A 15,518-nucleotide genomic window follows, 5' to 3' on the forward strand; every position below is an offset into this window, starting at 1 on the left:
ATGTACGTCCCCAGATTGCAAATATCGTAACGCAGAAGTTACGCCAACTCAGGCGGGAGACACTCCACACGCGCCATATACCCCGGATCTCTCCTCATGCAGTTAACACACCTGCGTTATCTTAAAAAAAAGCCTTGAAGTTGGACGATTCCTGTCAGTTGACGTACCGATTCTGGAGTGTACGGCCTTCGAACAGAAACTTTTTTATCGCCTCTTAAATTTTGATTTTCAGTCATATGACGGAAAGGGAATATGCACTGTCGATATATTGATAGCATTATTGGCTTTCGCCTATCCCTACCTCAGTCAGTACCAGCTGATTCGTCCTCTAGCGTTACGGTAAGTTAAACATATGGATGCAATACTATAATACTCTCTACACAGCTAATACAACAAATAAAAGATATAAAAATCCAAGACACAGCAACACTCCTCTCATTTGATATAGAAAACATGTATTCTAGCATACCAGTACCAGAAACAATAGAAATTATACATAAGAACCTGAAAATTTAGTCAACTCCCTGATGAACAGATTAAGGAAATATGCACACTAATAAAGCTCATAACAGAACAAAATGAATTTTATTTACAATAAGATGGATTGCCAATGGGCTCTCCAGTTTCAGACCTTAGCAAATATTTTTGTAAAACACATTGAACAGATCATTTTCCCAAAAACAGTAGAAAAAGAATACAACATATTATATTGGCTCAGGTATATGGATGACATCCTTTGCTTAATAGATGAACCACAAACAAAAATTGAAAAACTACATACTGACATCAACAAGATACATAAAAATATGAAATTTGCAATTGAAATAGAACAGAACAACCAAATTAACTTTCTAGATATAACAATGAAAAAAGAAAACAATAAGCATATGTTTGAAATTTAGCGTAAACCCACAGCAACAGACATTATCATTCCCCAATCCTCGAACCACCCACATGCACAAAAGCAAGCAGCACTTCGACACATTTATTTCCTAGGGTACATAATTCTACCATTACTGCCTTTTGGGGCAATGCTATTGCTACATTTTCGTATATCAGAAGCATATATCAGATGGCAATCAGTATCATTAAAGTCTTCCTAGTTTGCTTTTACACCTTCTAGAATGGCGAAATTATTCTGTAGTTTTTTAGGCAGAGGCCTGCTGTACACTCTGTTTGATCCAGTTTTCGTTTTCAAGAGAATTCCTAAATACCTGCTTTAAATTCTCCAGAAATTATACGTATTTTCTAGCTGCATTTATATCACAGAAAACTCATGTAACACATTTAGTTCGATTCCAGCACTGCACACTTCCATTGCTGCTTGAAGACTGTTACACGGTTGACTACAACGCACTGGATTCTATCATGGTTTAATTTCACAAAACAACTTGTGTGGTAGCATTTATGCGTTGAAGAACATACCTTTTTCCACTTTAATGTCACATGAACAATGCTTTACTGACGATGATAACTCGAAATTTACAGAGCGATTTACCACAGTTTGTATACACGCTGCCATCTTGTAACATTCACAAGGATTTGCTTGTTCTTTCCTTCTAGTGGTTTTTATTAAGATGTGACACGGCACACGCAAATTTTCATACATTGTACAATATTTCTCGCATGGAGAACACTTACCCACTCGTTTTTTGCCATTACATATGGAGTTCACAATGCATTTATCTTCAACAGCCGCCATCTTGGCACAACAAGCGACGTGATCACAAGCCAACATTTTTGCTGTTGCATGTTAGATGGCACTGTAATCAGCAAATAACATAACTGACAACTGAGTGCCAAAGTGGTATTATGTCGTGAAAGATGTATTGGATCAAGAAACAAAAACTAGACATGTTCAGTAATTGTGGAAAAAGTTTGTTTGAGATGTGTCCTCTCACCTGTCATCAACTGGGTTCGTTTGAGTTGTATCCTCTCACCTCTTACCAATGGAGTGGTTGTATATAAGAATTATTTCACAGTTGTTATTGTTGTGGTCTTCAGTTCAGAGACTGGTTGGATGCATCTCTCCATGCTACTCTATCCCGTGCAAGCTTCTTCATCTCCAAGTACCTACTGCAACCTACATCCTTCTGAATCTGCTTAGTGTATTCATCTCTTGGTCTCCCTCTATGATTTTTGCCCTACACACTGCCCTCCAGTACTAAATTGGTGATACTCAGAACATGTCCTACCAATCGATCCCTTCTTCTAGTCAAGTTGTACCACAAATTCCTCTTCTCCCCAATTCTATTCAGTACCTCCTCATTAGTTATGTGATGTACCCATCTAATCTTCAGCATCCTTCTGTAGCACCAGATTTTGAAAGGTTCTATTCTCTTCTTGTCTGAACTATTTATTGTTCATAAAATTATTCATTATTAAGATCAAATACAGATCTGAAGAAACATAGAATTCCAAAGTGTAATTTTGTTGATGTCTTCGGCCCATAGAATCATTTGATGCAGCTCTCCATGTTACTCTGTCCTGTTCAAGCCTCTTCATCTCCGAATAACTACTGCAACCTACATCCTTCTGAATCTGCTTAGTACATTCATCTCTTGGTCTCACTCTACAATTTTTACCGTCCACTCTTCCCTCCAATACTAAATTGGTGATCACTTGCTGTCTCAGAAAGTGTCCTAGCAACTGATACCTTATACGATTTTTACCGTCCACACTTCCCTCCAATACTAAGCTGGTGATCCCTTGCTGCCTCAGAACGTGTCCTATCAACCAATCCCTTCTTCTAGTCAAGTTGTGCCACAAATTCCTCTTCTCTCCAGTTCTATTCAGTACCTCCTCATTAGTTGTGTGATCTCCCCATCTAATTTTCAGCATTCCTCTGTAGCACCACAGTTCAAAAACTTCTGTTTTCTCCTTATCTACACTGTTTATCGTCTATGTTTCACTTACATACAAGGCTACACTCCATACAAATACTTTCAGAAAAGACATACACTTAAATCTACACTCGATGATAACAAATTTCTTCTCTTCTTCAGAAACACTTTTTTACTATTGCCAGTCTACATTTAGCAAAACTCATCTACTATCTTAAGTATCTCATTTCCTAATTTAATTCCCACAGCATCACCTGATTTAATTCGACTACATTCCATTATCCTCGTTTTGCTTTTGTTGATGTTCATCTTATATCCACCTTTCAAGACACTGTCCATTCCGTTCAATTGCTCTTCCAGGTCCTTTGCTGTCTCTGAGAGAATTACAATGCCATAGGCAAACCTCAAAGTTTATATTTCTTCTCCATGGATTTTAATTCCTTCTCCGAATTTTTCTTTTGTTTCCTTTACTGCTTGCTCAATATACAGATTGAATAACATCGGGGATAGGCCACGACCCTGTCTCACTACCTTCCAAACCACTGCTTCCCTTTCATGCCACTTGACTTGTGTAACTTCCATCTGGTTTCCACACAAATTGTAAATAGGCTTTCGCTCCCTGTATTTCACCCCTGCCACCTTCAGAATTTAAAAGAGATAATTCCAGTCAACATTGTCAAAAGCTTTCTCTATGCCTACAAACGTAGGTTTACCTTTCCTTAATCTATCTTCTAAGATAAACTGTAGGCTCAGTATTGACTCATGTTTTCCAACATGTCTACGGAATCAAACTGATCTTTGCCGAGGTCAGCTTCTACAAGCTATTCCATTCATCTGTAAAGAATTTGTGTTAGTATTTTGCGGTTGTGACTTATTAAACTGATAGTTCGGTAATTTTCGCATCTGTCAACACCTGCCTTCTTTGGAATTTTAATTATTATATTCCTCTTGAAGGCCGAAGTAGTTTCGCCTGTCTCATACATCTTGGTCACCAGATGGAAGAGTTTTGTCAGGACTGACTCTCCCAATGCTATCACTAGCTCTAACAGAATGTTATCTACTCCTGGGGCCTTGTTTCGACTTAGGTCTTTCAGTGCTCTGTCAAACTCTTCACGCAATATCATATCTCCCATTTCATCTTCATTACGTCCTCTTCCATTTCCATAATGTTGCCCCAAAGTACATCGACCTTGTATAAACCCTCTATATCCCTTCCACCTTTCAGCTTTCCCTTCTTTGCTTAGAACTGGTTTTCCATCTGAGCTCTTGATATTCACACAGGTGGTTCACTTTTTTACAAAGGTCTCTTTAATTTTCCTGTAGGTAGTGTCTACCTTATGCCTAGTGATATATGCCTCTACATCCTTACATACATCCTCTAGCCATCCCCACTTAGCCATTTAGCACTTCCTGTTGATCTCATTTTTGAGATGTTTGTACTCCTTTTTGCCTGTTTCATTCACTGCATTTTGATATTTTCTCCTTTCTTCAATTAAATTCAATATTTCTTCTGTTACTCAAGGATTTCTACTAGCCCTCATCTTTTTACCTTCTTAATCCTCTGCTGCCTTCATTATTTCATCTTTCAAATCTACCTTTCTTCTTCTACTGTATTTCTTCCCCCCATATCTGTCAGTTGTTCCCTGCTGCTTTCTCTGATACTCTCTACAACCTCTGGTTCTTTCAGTTAATTCACATCCCATCCCCTTAAATTCCCACCTTTCTGCAGTTTCTTCAGTTTCAATCTACAGTTCATAACCAACAGATTGTGATCAGAGTCCATGTCTTACAATTTAAAATGTGGTTCCTAAATCTCTGTCTTATCATTATAAAATCTATCTGAAAGATTCCAGTGTCTCCAGGCCTCTTCCACGTGTACAACCTTCTATCGTGATTCTTGAAGCAAATGTTAGCTGTGAAGCTATGCTCAGGGCAGAATTGTACCAGGCGGCTTCCTCTTTCATTCCTTACCCCCATTCCATATTCACCTGCTACTTTTCCTTCTCTTCCTTTTCCTACTATCGAATTCCAGTCCCTTATCACTATTACATTTTCGTCTCTACATTTCTTCAATCTCTTTGTCATCTGCAGAGATAGTTGGCATATAAACTTGTAGTACTGTGGTAGGCGTGGGCTTTGCGTCTATCTTGGCTACAATAATGCTTTCACTATGCTGTTGGTAGTAGCTTACCCGCGTTCCTATTTTTTTGTTCATTATTAAACCTATTCCTGCTTTACCCCTATTTGATTTTGTATTTATATCTGTGTATTCACCTGACTAGAAGTCTTGTTTCTCCTGCCACCGAACTTCACTAATTCTCACTATATCTAACATTAACATATCCATTGCCCTTTTTGAATTTTTCAGCCTGCTTGCCCGATTAAGGGATCTGACATTCCACGCTCCAATCTGTCGAACACAAGTTTTCTTTCTCTTGATAATGACATCCTCCTGAGTAGACCCCAACTGGAGATCCGAATGGGGAACTATATTACGTCTGGAATATTTCATCCAAGAGGACGCCACCCATACAGTAAAACTGCTTGTCATTGGGAAAAATTAAGGCTTTAGTTTCCCCTTGCTTGCAGCCGTTCACAGTACCATCACAGCAAGGGCGTTTTGGTTAATGTTACAAGGCCAGACCAGTCAATCATCCATACTGTTGCCCTGCAACTACTGAAAAGGCTGCTGCCCCTCTTCAGGAACCACACATTTGTCTGGCCTCTCAACAAATACCCCTCCATTGTGGTTGCACCTCTGGTAAAGCTATCTGTATTGTTGAGGCACGCAAGCCTCCCCACCAAAGGCAAGGTCCACGGTCCATGGGAAGGGGGGGGGGGGGTATCTCACAGTTAAGTGCTCAAACATGTTGGTACTCACTTCGATGCACGTATTTGCTACTCATGGAATGTTTCAACACAAATGGGAATTGTTTCCTATGTAATCTGCTGACATGCATTGATAATATGCTGAATCATGTTATTGCACATTTTTGGCACTGGATTATGAACTGCAACGTTCTCCATATCTGTAAACCAATCCAATATTCTCTTTGCCATTATAGACTGCATTCTAACTGATGCTACATTTGATTATGAGAGAATATATTTAAGAAATGGGGATCAACATGCATGCAATGACATCATGTCAAATTCTGAAAGAATGGAGAAAACTGCAAAACACTGAGTTGTTTACCATACATGTCTATGTTTATGTTTTTGATCCAATGCATTTTTCTCGAGATACCATTTTCAAAATTAATTGTTCTATTTGTCGATTACCGCACCATCTATCATCCAACAAAAAAAGTATTGCATACAGAAGTTACATATTTTTTCCCATGGAATCTGATTCTACAATAAAAATGAGATGTTCCTATTTAAGATTTTAAAGTTCCCCCCCACTCCACCTCCCTGTAGCCTTTTCAAAGTGCTAAACATGTATTTTCCGTTTTTAACCTGATGAGTAGTTTGTAAGATGTTTCGTTTTCTGAAGATAAAAAGCTCTTCCTGTATAAAAATTGAAGCTCCCTGTTCTCTTCTTTTTGTGTGTAGTAGGGGCTAATCTCAAGAACTACCATAAGGATTTTGATCCCATTTCAACTAATAGACTGGCTTGATGAGGAAATTTCGAGTGCATAATTTAATCATATTTCGTGCAAACTGACTGAATTATGATGAATTAAAGTCTGCCACTGCTGTGGAAATGATGGCACTGCTATCTAGTGGTATAGCAGTCGAAACTCCACACAGTAGCAAAGTTTGAGCTGAATCAGGTCAGGCAAGGTGTTCTAGCATGTGCCTGAGAACCGAAAAGGTCGCGGGATCAAATCCCGATCGGATCATAGATCTTTTGCTGTATTTTAACCTAGCATTCACCTTTCAATTAAGCAGACATTCACCCGAAGTGAAACGAGGTTCATATTTCATGTAGGTCTCATTTTCCCAGAGTCGAATCAAAGTCGAGTTTGGTAGTTTAGTGGTGTCAGCATGGTAGCTCAGTGTTTTCAGTCAGGGAACTGGCCATCATATGTAATTTAAAAAACTGTGTGGAGTTCCCCATTTATAGAATGTGAAAGATGTCATTTGACATCCACAAAGGACCACTGATGGTATAACAACAAAGAAATATATATTTAAAGAAAGAAGATAAAGAAAAAGAAGAACAATTTGTCAAGTGTGGACTCTCTAACTGAAAGGTCTAAGGTTTAAATCCCACTTGGCCCACATATTTTTAACTCTGTTTTTAACCACGCAATCTTTGATGTGGTGATTCGTCAAGAAGAAAATATGTTTCAGATTCCATGTTAAACTGCAGGTCGCCTTTTCCTGATCAGATAACTGGGTAACGAGACAAAAGTTATGAATTACAGTCCCTCTCTGTGTTTTTTCTGTCTGTATGTGGAGGCTACTCTCAGGAACTGTTGTAGGGATTCAGAATGTTAATACTCATGGCGGACTGGCGCGACCATCCCAGTGATAAATGAGTGACTGCAGAGGCTGAGATATGCTTTGTTGTGTGGCTTGCATCGTTGATGGGTTGCATTCAGTCAGACTGCTCATGCCTTTAGGCGCCCTGGTATCCTGGGAAGTGACACATGCTGCTTACATTGTTTTATTTATATGGAAGTGACGATGTTCAGCTATCTAACGGTGTTCTCTGACTTTTAGTTATAACTGTATGCCATGCCCCGTAAATAAAATTACCACTGTGCCAAACACATCGTCCAGCCATTGATACTTAAAAGTTACTGCTATTCCTGCCAAGTTGGAGCAGATCACTAGTATACGATAATTTTGCCATAATTATCTCTTTCAGTACCAGAGACAAATTAATTGCAGTAGTTTCTTTTACATATTATTCAACATCACACAATATAAACGAAGCGTATTAATTTATTACATCAAGATTTCCTAATTACTACAACATTCATATTATCCATTTTGACAATTTAACGTCATCTTCAGATGTAACAATTAAATGGGTATGTGGAATTGGATTAATAATTACTTGAATAATTGGAAAATTGATTGGAAAGAAGAGTGAAAAATTTTGAAGGTAACTTATGAATCTGTGCACAATCTTGAACTTTAACTAATACCAGTATCAACAGACCTTAACTGTCATTACATTCAAGGTCAATAAACAATTTGCATTACGTACTGCTGCTTCCAGTAGTGTGCGGTACCAAATAATCACCGCAACCGTTGAAATTGTCGATCTTCACATTAATTCCAGTGCGTTTAGTCTTGGTTGTGACAATGTCGATGCAGGAACGCTCCTCAGGATACTGCGTAAATTATTCTTGTTTACACCAAACCTCTTGATGCAGGATCTTGGTGGTGAGTGAAATAATGAACAAATGGGAGTTGGTCCCTTAACCGTGCAAATAAATAATACTTTTTCAATAACTTATTATAATACTTTTAATGAACGCTTAAAATACACATTTTTAACAATGGTGGCACAACATCCGTGTGCTACCACTCCCCGAAACAAAAGGATGCAGATACATGAATTAATAAACTAAAGAGCATATTTATTACTTTGTTTCACACAGATTTTTAACGATGTATCAAAACATTATCTTTGCCGCAAAACAACTTGTTAATATACCTTTGGCGGCATCTACAACTCACTCAGTTTACATATAGCTTATATATAAGAAAAGGAAAGAACGAAAAAAATAATATGATTCAATACACAATTAATCCACTAACACCTTCATCATGATATATAAAAATTCGAGTTATGCACTGCAACCATCATGAATTGGTATAGAATATGTCAGTTATTTATACATATATCATCAGATGGTGAAAAAGATATATTTTATACCATTTCATGATATTAGTAATGTGTAACTTGAATTTTTATACATCATAACAAAGCTCTTAGTGTATTTATTGTCACATCCGAAGTTGGCAATAATACGCAAAAATAGTTAATGTGAATAACATAGTATGTAGGTAATCTTGATGTAATAAAATATTATATAAACTTTTATGCTTCCATTTGACAACATGCCAGTTCTTAAATAAATGTAGCAAATTAGTTTAATATCACACACATTTTCCCTGCAGTTGTGTTATTTCTATATGCATTTTCAGATATCACTTAGGCTACATCACTTTCTGTACGATTATGGGAGAAATGTATGTGATACCCAGATTTGATATCACAGCGCAACAGCTCCCTCCTCCCTGCAGAAAACTGTTCCTGTAATACTGGTATGTCAAAAGAAATAAAACTCAGTCCCAACAATGGCAGCACCACAACCAATCATGTAATTAAAAATAAGCTCAAAATTTTTCACCAAAATATTCAAAGCCTGCTCTGTAAGTTAGACCAATTTATTGTAAATATTGATGAACCAACAGGCGCAAATTGTGCTCATATTCTCTGTCTGACAGAACACCATATCACTTTTGGCATCGAAATGCTCAATATACCAAACTATGTTTTAGCTACCTCATTTTGTAGAAAGCATATGTGCAAAGGTGGGGCAGTTATTTATGTGAAAAACAGCCTGTCCTTTAATACAATAGATGTAGAGAAATATTGTGTAGAGAAAGACTTTGAGGCATGTGTCACAGAAATAGTAGAAGCTAACAAGAAACTGGTAATCGTAGCAGTATACAGGGCTCCATCTGGTAATTTTAAAGTATTCATGAAACAATTAGATTCTGTGCTATTGTATCTAACAAGAAAAAATAGGGACATTATAGTGACTGGAGATTTTAATATAGATTTCCTAGAAAGCTCATCTTCTAAGACAGAGTTTGCAAATTTAATGCATACCTACAACCTTGTCTCCACTGTCAGTTTTCCCACAAGAACTACTGCCATTTCCAGCACTCTAATAGACAATATCTTTGTAGATATGAGTAAAACTAATCACATCAAAGTTGAAAAAGTCATAAATGGTCTCTCTGATCATGATGGGCAAATACTCACAATTGACAACTTTAATACAAATCAGAACAAAGCTAGTGCACAGTGGAAAACCATTAGAAACATGAATGAGGAAAATATCCAAAAATTCAAATTATGCATTCGGGAGACTGACTGGAGGTATATTTATCTTGCAAATGATGTTAATACAAAATATAATTTATTTACTGATGAATTATCAGGTATATTTGAAAATGTCTTTCCAAAAAAGGTCTGTAGACTACAGAACAGGCAATCAAGCAAAAAACCATGGCTCACCAAGGGCATAAAAATATCATGCCAGAGAAAAAGGGAACTGTATATAATATCTAGACAATCCAATAATCCCCTGCAGATGAAATATTATAGGACATACTGCAAAATCTTAACTAAAGTCATTAAAAAATCAGTATGTGCATGCAATCTGAAATTAACTGTTCAAACAATAAAATCAGAACGATTTGGAATGTAATAAAGAGGGAAACAGGTACTGCACCATCTGACAATGAAAAAACTGCTGTCCTAAAAATTAACGATTTGGAAATAACTGATAGTAAACAGATAGCAGACACATTTAACAACCACTTTCTAAGTGTCACCTCTCAAATAGGTTGCAGTGGTGCCCTTGGGGAAGCTTTAGATATTCTGAAACTTAACCTCCCACAATGTTTTAATGATATAAATGTAACACCCATAACTGTTAATGAAATTAAAAAAATAATTCACTCATTGAAAAGTAAAGGATCTTCAGGTATAGATAACATCTCTAATAAACTGTTGAAAGCCTGCAGTAATGATGTAAGTGTAGTACTTGCTCACATTTTCCACACCCCAAGCAATACTATCAACTAATGTACTGAAAAAAGCCAGTCCTAGCAAACATCACGCAAATTCAGAGGTGAGAAAAAATCAAACTTTGTCTTTATTCCACCAAAATATATGTAGCCTCAAGAATAAAATAGACCAGTTGCTAATAAATTTAAAAGACGAGTGTGAAAGTGAGCCTGATATACTGTGTTTCTCAGAACATCACGTTATGAATGGGATCCACATGATACAGATTGAGAACTTTAGTTTAGCTACTCATTACTGTAGATCTGTTATGGAAAAAGGTGGTGTTGCAATATTTGTAAAAAATAATATAGTGTATAAATCCCTAGATTTAAGCAAATACTGTGATGAACAACATTTTGAGTTGTGTGGCATTGAGTTAACAGCAGATAGTGCAACTATTATTGTTCTGGCTGTTTACAGGGCACCTGCTGGAAACCTAAATGTATTTCTAAGACAAACTGAATCACTTCTGGCCCACCTATGTAGGAAAACTAAATCTATCATTGTTATGGGTGACTTCAATGTGGACCTTTTAACAGAAAATAGAAACAAGACAGATTTTGAACATTTAATGTACTGTTACAATTTAGTACCAGTGGTGGACACTCCAACTAGAGTAACTGCCAGCTCTAGCATGTTAATAGATAATGTATTTGTAGATAAGGATATTTGCAATAATTTAACCATGAAAAATATTATATATGGGCTCTCTGATCATGAAGGGCAATTCCTCACTCTAAACCAAATGAATGTACAAAGAAAAGAAAATTTCATTTGGAAAACATTTAGGATTATAAACAGACACACCACTGAAACCTTTAATCAGCAATTACGGCTTGTGGACTGGTCTCCTGTATATGCTACAGTTGATGTTAATTCAAAATTTAATATATTTATCAATGAAGTTACAAGCCTTTTTGAAGAAGCATTTCCTAAAAAATCAGTGAGAGAAAACCTGTTCAAATCAGGAAACAAGCCTTGGATTACTAAAGGCATCAAAATCTCTTGTAAAACAAGAAGAGAACTATATGCTGCAGCCAGGAGTTCAAATGATAACAGTAGGATCACACACTATAAAATTTACAATAAAGTGCTGAATAAGACAATTCAGACAGCAAAGAACATGTGCTTGAAGGCAGAAATTGACAACTTGAGCAATAAAGTAAAAACTATCTGGAAATTTGTAAAGAAGGAAACGGGGAAAAATGCAGTTTGTAGTGAAAATATCCAAATCAAAAGTGAGGGTAATCTTGTTAGCGATCCAAAAACAGTTGCAGACACATTCAACTACAATTTTTTAACAGCAACAGAAAAAATAGGTTTACAAGGGTCCATGAAGCAAGCCATCAATCTTATGAAAGCTAGAGTACCTGGTTTAGTGCAACACATGAAGGTAAAAACAGTCACTGTTCAAGAAATTGAAAGAGTTATTAAATCCCTGAAAAGTAAAAACTCTGCTGGAATTGACAACATTTCTAACAAATTATTAAAATACTGCTCCAGCCATGTAAGTAAAGTCCTTTGCCACATTTTTGATGCGTTACTTAAGCAAGGAATAGTTCCTGAGAGGCTTAAGTATGCAGTTGTAAAACCGCTGTATAAGAAGGGGGATAAGACGGATACTGCTAACTATAGGCCAATATCACTACTGACAAGCTTTTCAAAAGTTTTAGAGAAACTAATGCATGCCAGGATAGTTAAGCATCTCAGTGAACACAATAGCTTCAGCAAAAGTCAGTTTGGATTTCAGAAAGGTTTGCCAACAGAAGATGCAATATTTGCATTTACTGGCAAACTCTTGGAATCTATCAACAAAAAACTGAAAGTGATTGGCATATTTTGTGACCTAACAAAAGCATTTGACTGTGTAAATCACCAAATTCTTTTACAAAAAGCTGCACACCTCGGTATAAGTGGTGCAGCAGGGAAATGGCTCGACTCATATCTGTCAAACAGAAAACAAAATGTTGTAGTAGATAGTCAAGATGGTGTCCCAATATCTTCAGAATGGGGTACCATTACATGTGGAGTGCCGCAGGGCTCAGTTCTGGGCCCCTTACTTTTTATTATATTTATAAATGATCTTCCTCTCTCTACGGAATATTGTAGATTCACCATTTTCGCGGATGACACTACACTACTTATTGATAATTCGGAAGATAAGCTTGAGGTAACGGCAAATAAGGTTTTAAATAAAACGGTGAACTGGTTCAACATTAATGGTCTTATTTTAAATTACTGTAAAACAAACTACATTCAGTTCCACAAAACATCCAAAGATGAGGAAATATTTGTAAAGGTAGGTGAGCAGACAATAACCAGGGTAGATTCCTCAAAATACCTAGGCTTGCATATTGATAGCAAACTGAATTGGTCCAACCACATCATGGATCTGTGCAAAAGACTAAGTTCAGCAACATATGCATTGCGCATTGTTTCTTCTTATAGAAATATGGAAACCATGAAGTCAGTGTATTATGGTTACTTTCATGCAATTATGGCATTTGGAATTATATTTTGGGGAAATCAGCCACTGGCTAAAAAAGTACTGTGTGTACAAAAAAGAGCCATAAGGATCATGTGTGGAGTCCATCCTAGAGCCACATGCAGGAATCTTTTTAAGAAGCTTGAAATACTTACATCCACTGCGCAATATATATTCTCATTGATGTGCTTCATAAGGAAAGAAAAATCCATCTTTAAGCTGAATAGTGCATATCACAGTCACAATACTAGAAGGAAACATGATATCCACTATGAACAGCCAAATCTAAGTATGGTGCAGAAAGGAGTCCATTTCAGTGGCTGTAAGATTTTTAATGCCCTCCCTTCAAGAATTAAGTGTTTGGTAGATGATGATCTCCTGTTTAAAAAAACCTTAAGGCAGTTCCTATTGCAAGGATCATTTTATACATTAGAAGAGTTCCTGAACTACAGTGTTTAACATCTCTTGTATTGTAAGTTGCAAATGTATGCCCAAATTTGTATTTGTAATACCGAATATTTTTATTGTAAACATATATTTTGCAATATTTATTTCTCTATAACACTTATTATTTTGTAATCTTTATCTCTCTCTAAAATGTATTTTTGTAGTGGGACCTAAGATACTGTTTACTGTTTTTTGTCTCGTAATCTCTATCTATTTCTAAAATGTATTTTTTTGTAGTGGGACCTAAGTTACTGTTTACTTTTTTTTTATGTATTACGCTAAATTCTGGCCAAAAGCTTGTAAAATTGACACGTTCCATATCCTGTGATACTGTCACAACATGGATCACCGGAACAAGAGATAAATAAATAAATAAATAAATAAATAAATAAATATGAGGGAGTTGTTCCAGAGAGAATGAAATATGCCATTGTGAGACCTCTTTTCAAGTCTGGCGATGCTACAGATGTAAAAAATTATCGTCCTGTCTCTCTCTTAACAACATTTTCAAAGGTTCTTGAAAAGGCAGTGTATAACAGGATTATGACACATCTAGATAAACTTAATATTATTAACCATAGACAGTTTGGTTTTCAAAAAGGCGTTTCCATAGAGCGTGCCATATATTCACTCACAAATGATGTCTTGGAGTCTATTAATAGTAAGAAGTCACCAGTTGGTGTCTTCTGTGACATTTCCAAGGCCTTTGAGTGTGTAAACCACAAGATACTCTTGGAGTAGGCCTATCATTACGGAATCAAAGGGCCTATAGGTAACTGGCTAAAATCATATCTTGAAGACAGGAAACAAAAGGTGGTTCTAAATGGCTGCAACAAAGGATCTCCTAATCTAGTGGATTCTGAATGGGGCAAAATTCAGCATGGAGTTCCCCAGGGATCTGTCCTTGGACCCTTGCTTTTTTTAATATATGTTAATGATTTACCCCTGTCCATTAGTAAAAATTGTGAATTCACAATGTTTGCTGATGATACAAGCATTGTCATAGATGGTAAGTCTACTGCTGATCTGGAGACTGATGTTAATGATATACTCAGAGAAGTTACAGCTTGGTTTTCAATTAATTCTCTTTCAGTTAATATTAAAAAAACTAATTTTATACAGTTCCACACAAAAAATAAAACTCTAGAAAATATAGTAATTGCTCATGACAACTAGGAACTAGAACAGGTGCAATCCACTAAATTCCTGGGGGTTCACATTGACAGTAGGCTCAACTGGGAACAGCATGTGTCCCTTACTCTAAAAAGGCTTTCATCAGCAACTTTTGCTCTAAGAATAATTACTCATTTTGGGGACATCAACATTTTAAAATCATCTTACTTTGGGTACTTTCACTCATTAATGAGTTACAGAATAATATTCTGGGGTAATTCACCAGCCTCAAAAAAAATCTTAACTGCTCAGAAGAGAGCAGTCAGAATCATGTGTGGGGTTCCTCCACGAACCTCATGTAGAAAACTTTTTCCACAGTTAGGTATTCTGACCACAACATGTCAGTACATATACTCTCTGATGAATGTAGTTAATAAAGACTATGCTCAGTATGAAACCAATTGTTCATATCATAACTACAATACTAGAGGTAAAGATGATCTACATGTTGAACTAAAAAATTTAACACTTGCACAGAAGGGAGTAAAGTATGCTGCTATAAAGACTTTTAATGCATTGCCTAATTATATTAAATGTACAATAGAAAATGAAACGCTGTTCAAAGGTATGTTAAAAAAATACCTGCTCGACCATCCACTGTACTCGTTAGATGAATTATTTTCCAGAAGTAATGCCCTCCCTTAATAATAGATGTATTTAGTCTCTTAGTTATTAGATGGATGATACAATATTATGTTAATGTCATAGTGTTAATGTTATAATGTTATATTGAGAATTGCTATACTAGTTTAATGACAGCTTGTAAATGAGATACTTATAATATCTATATCATTGTATTACA

The 15,518-nt window shown here is 36.3% G+C and overlaps 1 protein-coding gene across 1 annotated transcript in view; it reads left to right on the top strand.

Moving 5' to 3' along the window:
• Nucleotides 1–15,518, top strand: part of LOC126258046 (retinoid-inducible serine carboxypeptidase-like) — a 109,689-nt gene that overhangs the window by 17,966 nt on the left and 76,205 nt on the right. The gene's annotated exons all lie outside the window — the stretch shown is intronic.

This window comes from Schistocerca nitens, chromosome 1 (genome assembly GCF_023898315.1).
Source record: "Schistocerca nitens isolate TAMUIC-IGC-003100 chromosome 1, iqSchNite1.1, whole genome shotgun sequence".
Classification (NCBI taxonomy): Eukaryota; Metazoa; Arthropoda; class Insecta; order Orthoptera; family Acrididae; genus Schistocerca; species Schistocerca nitens.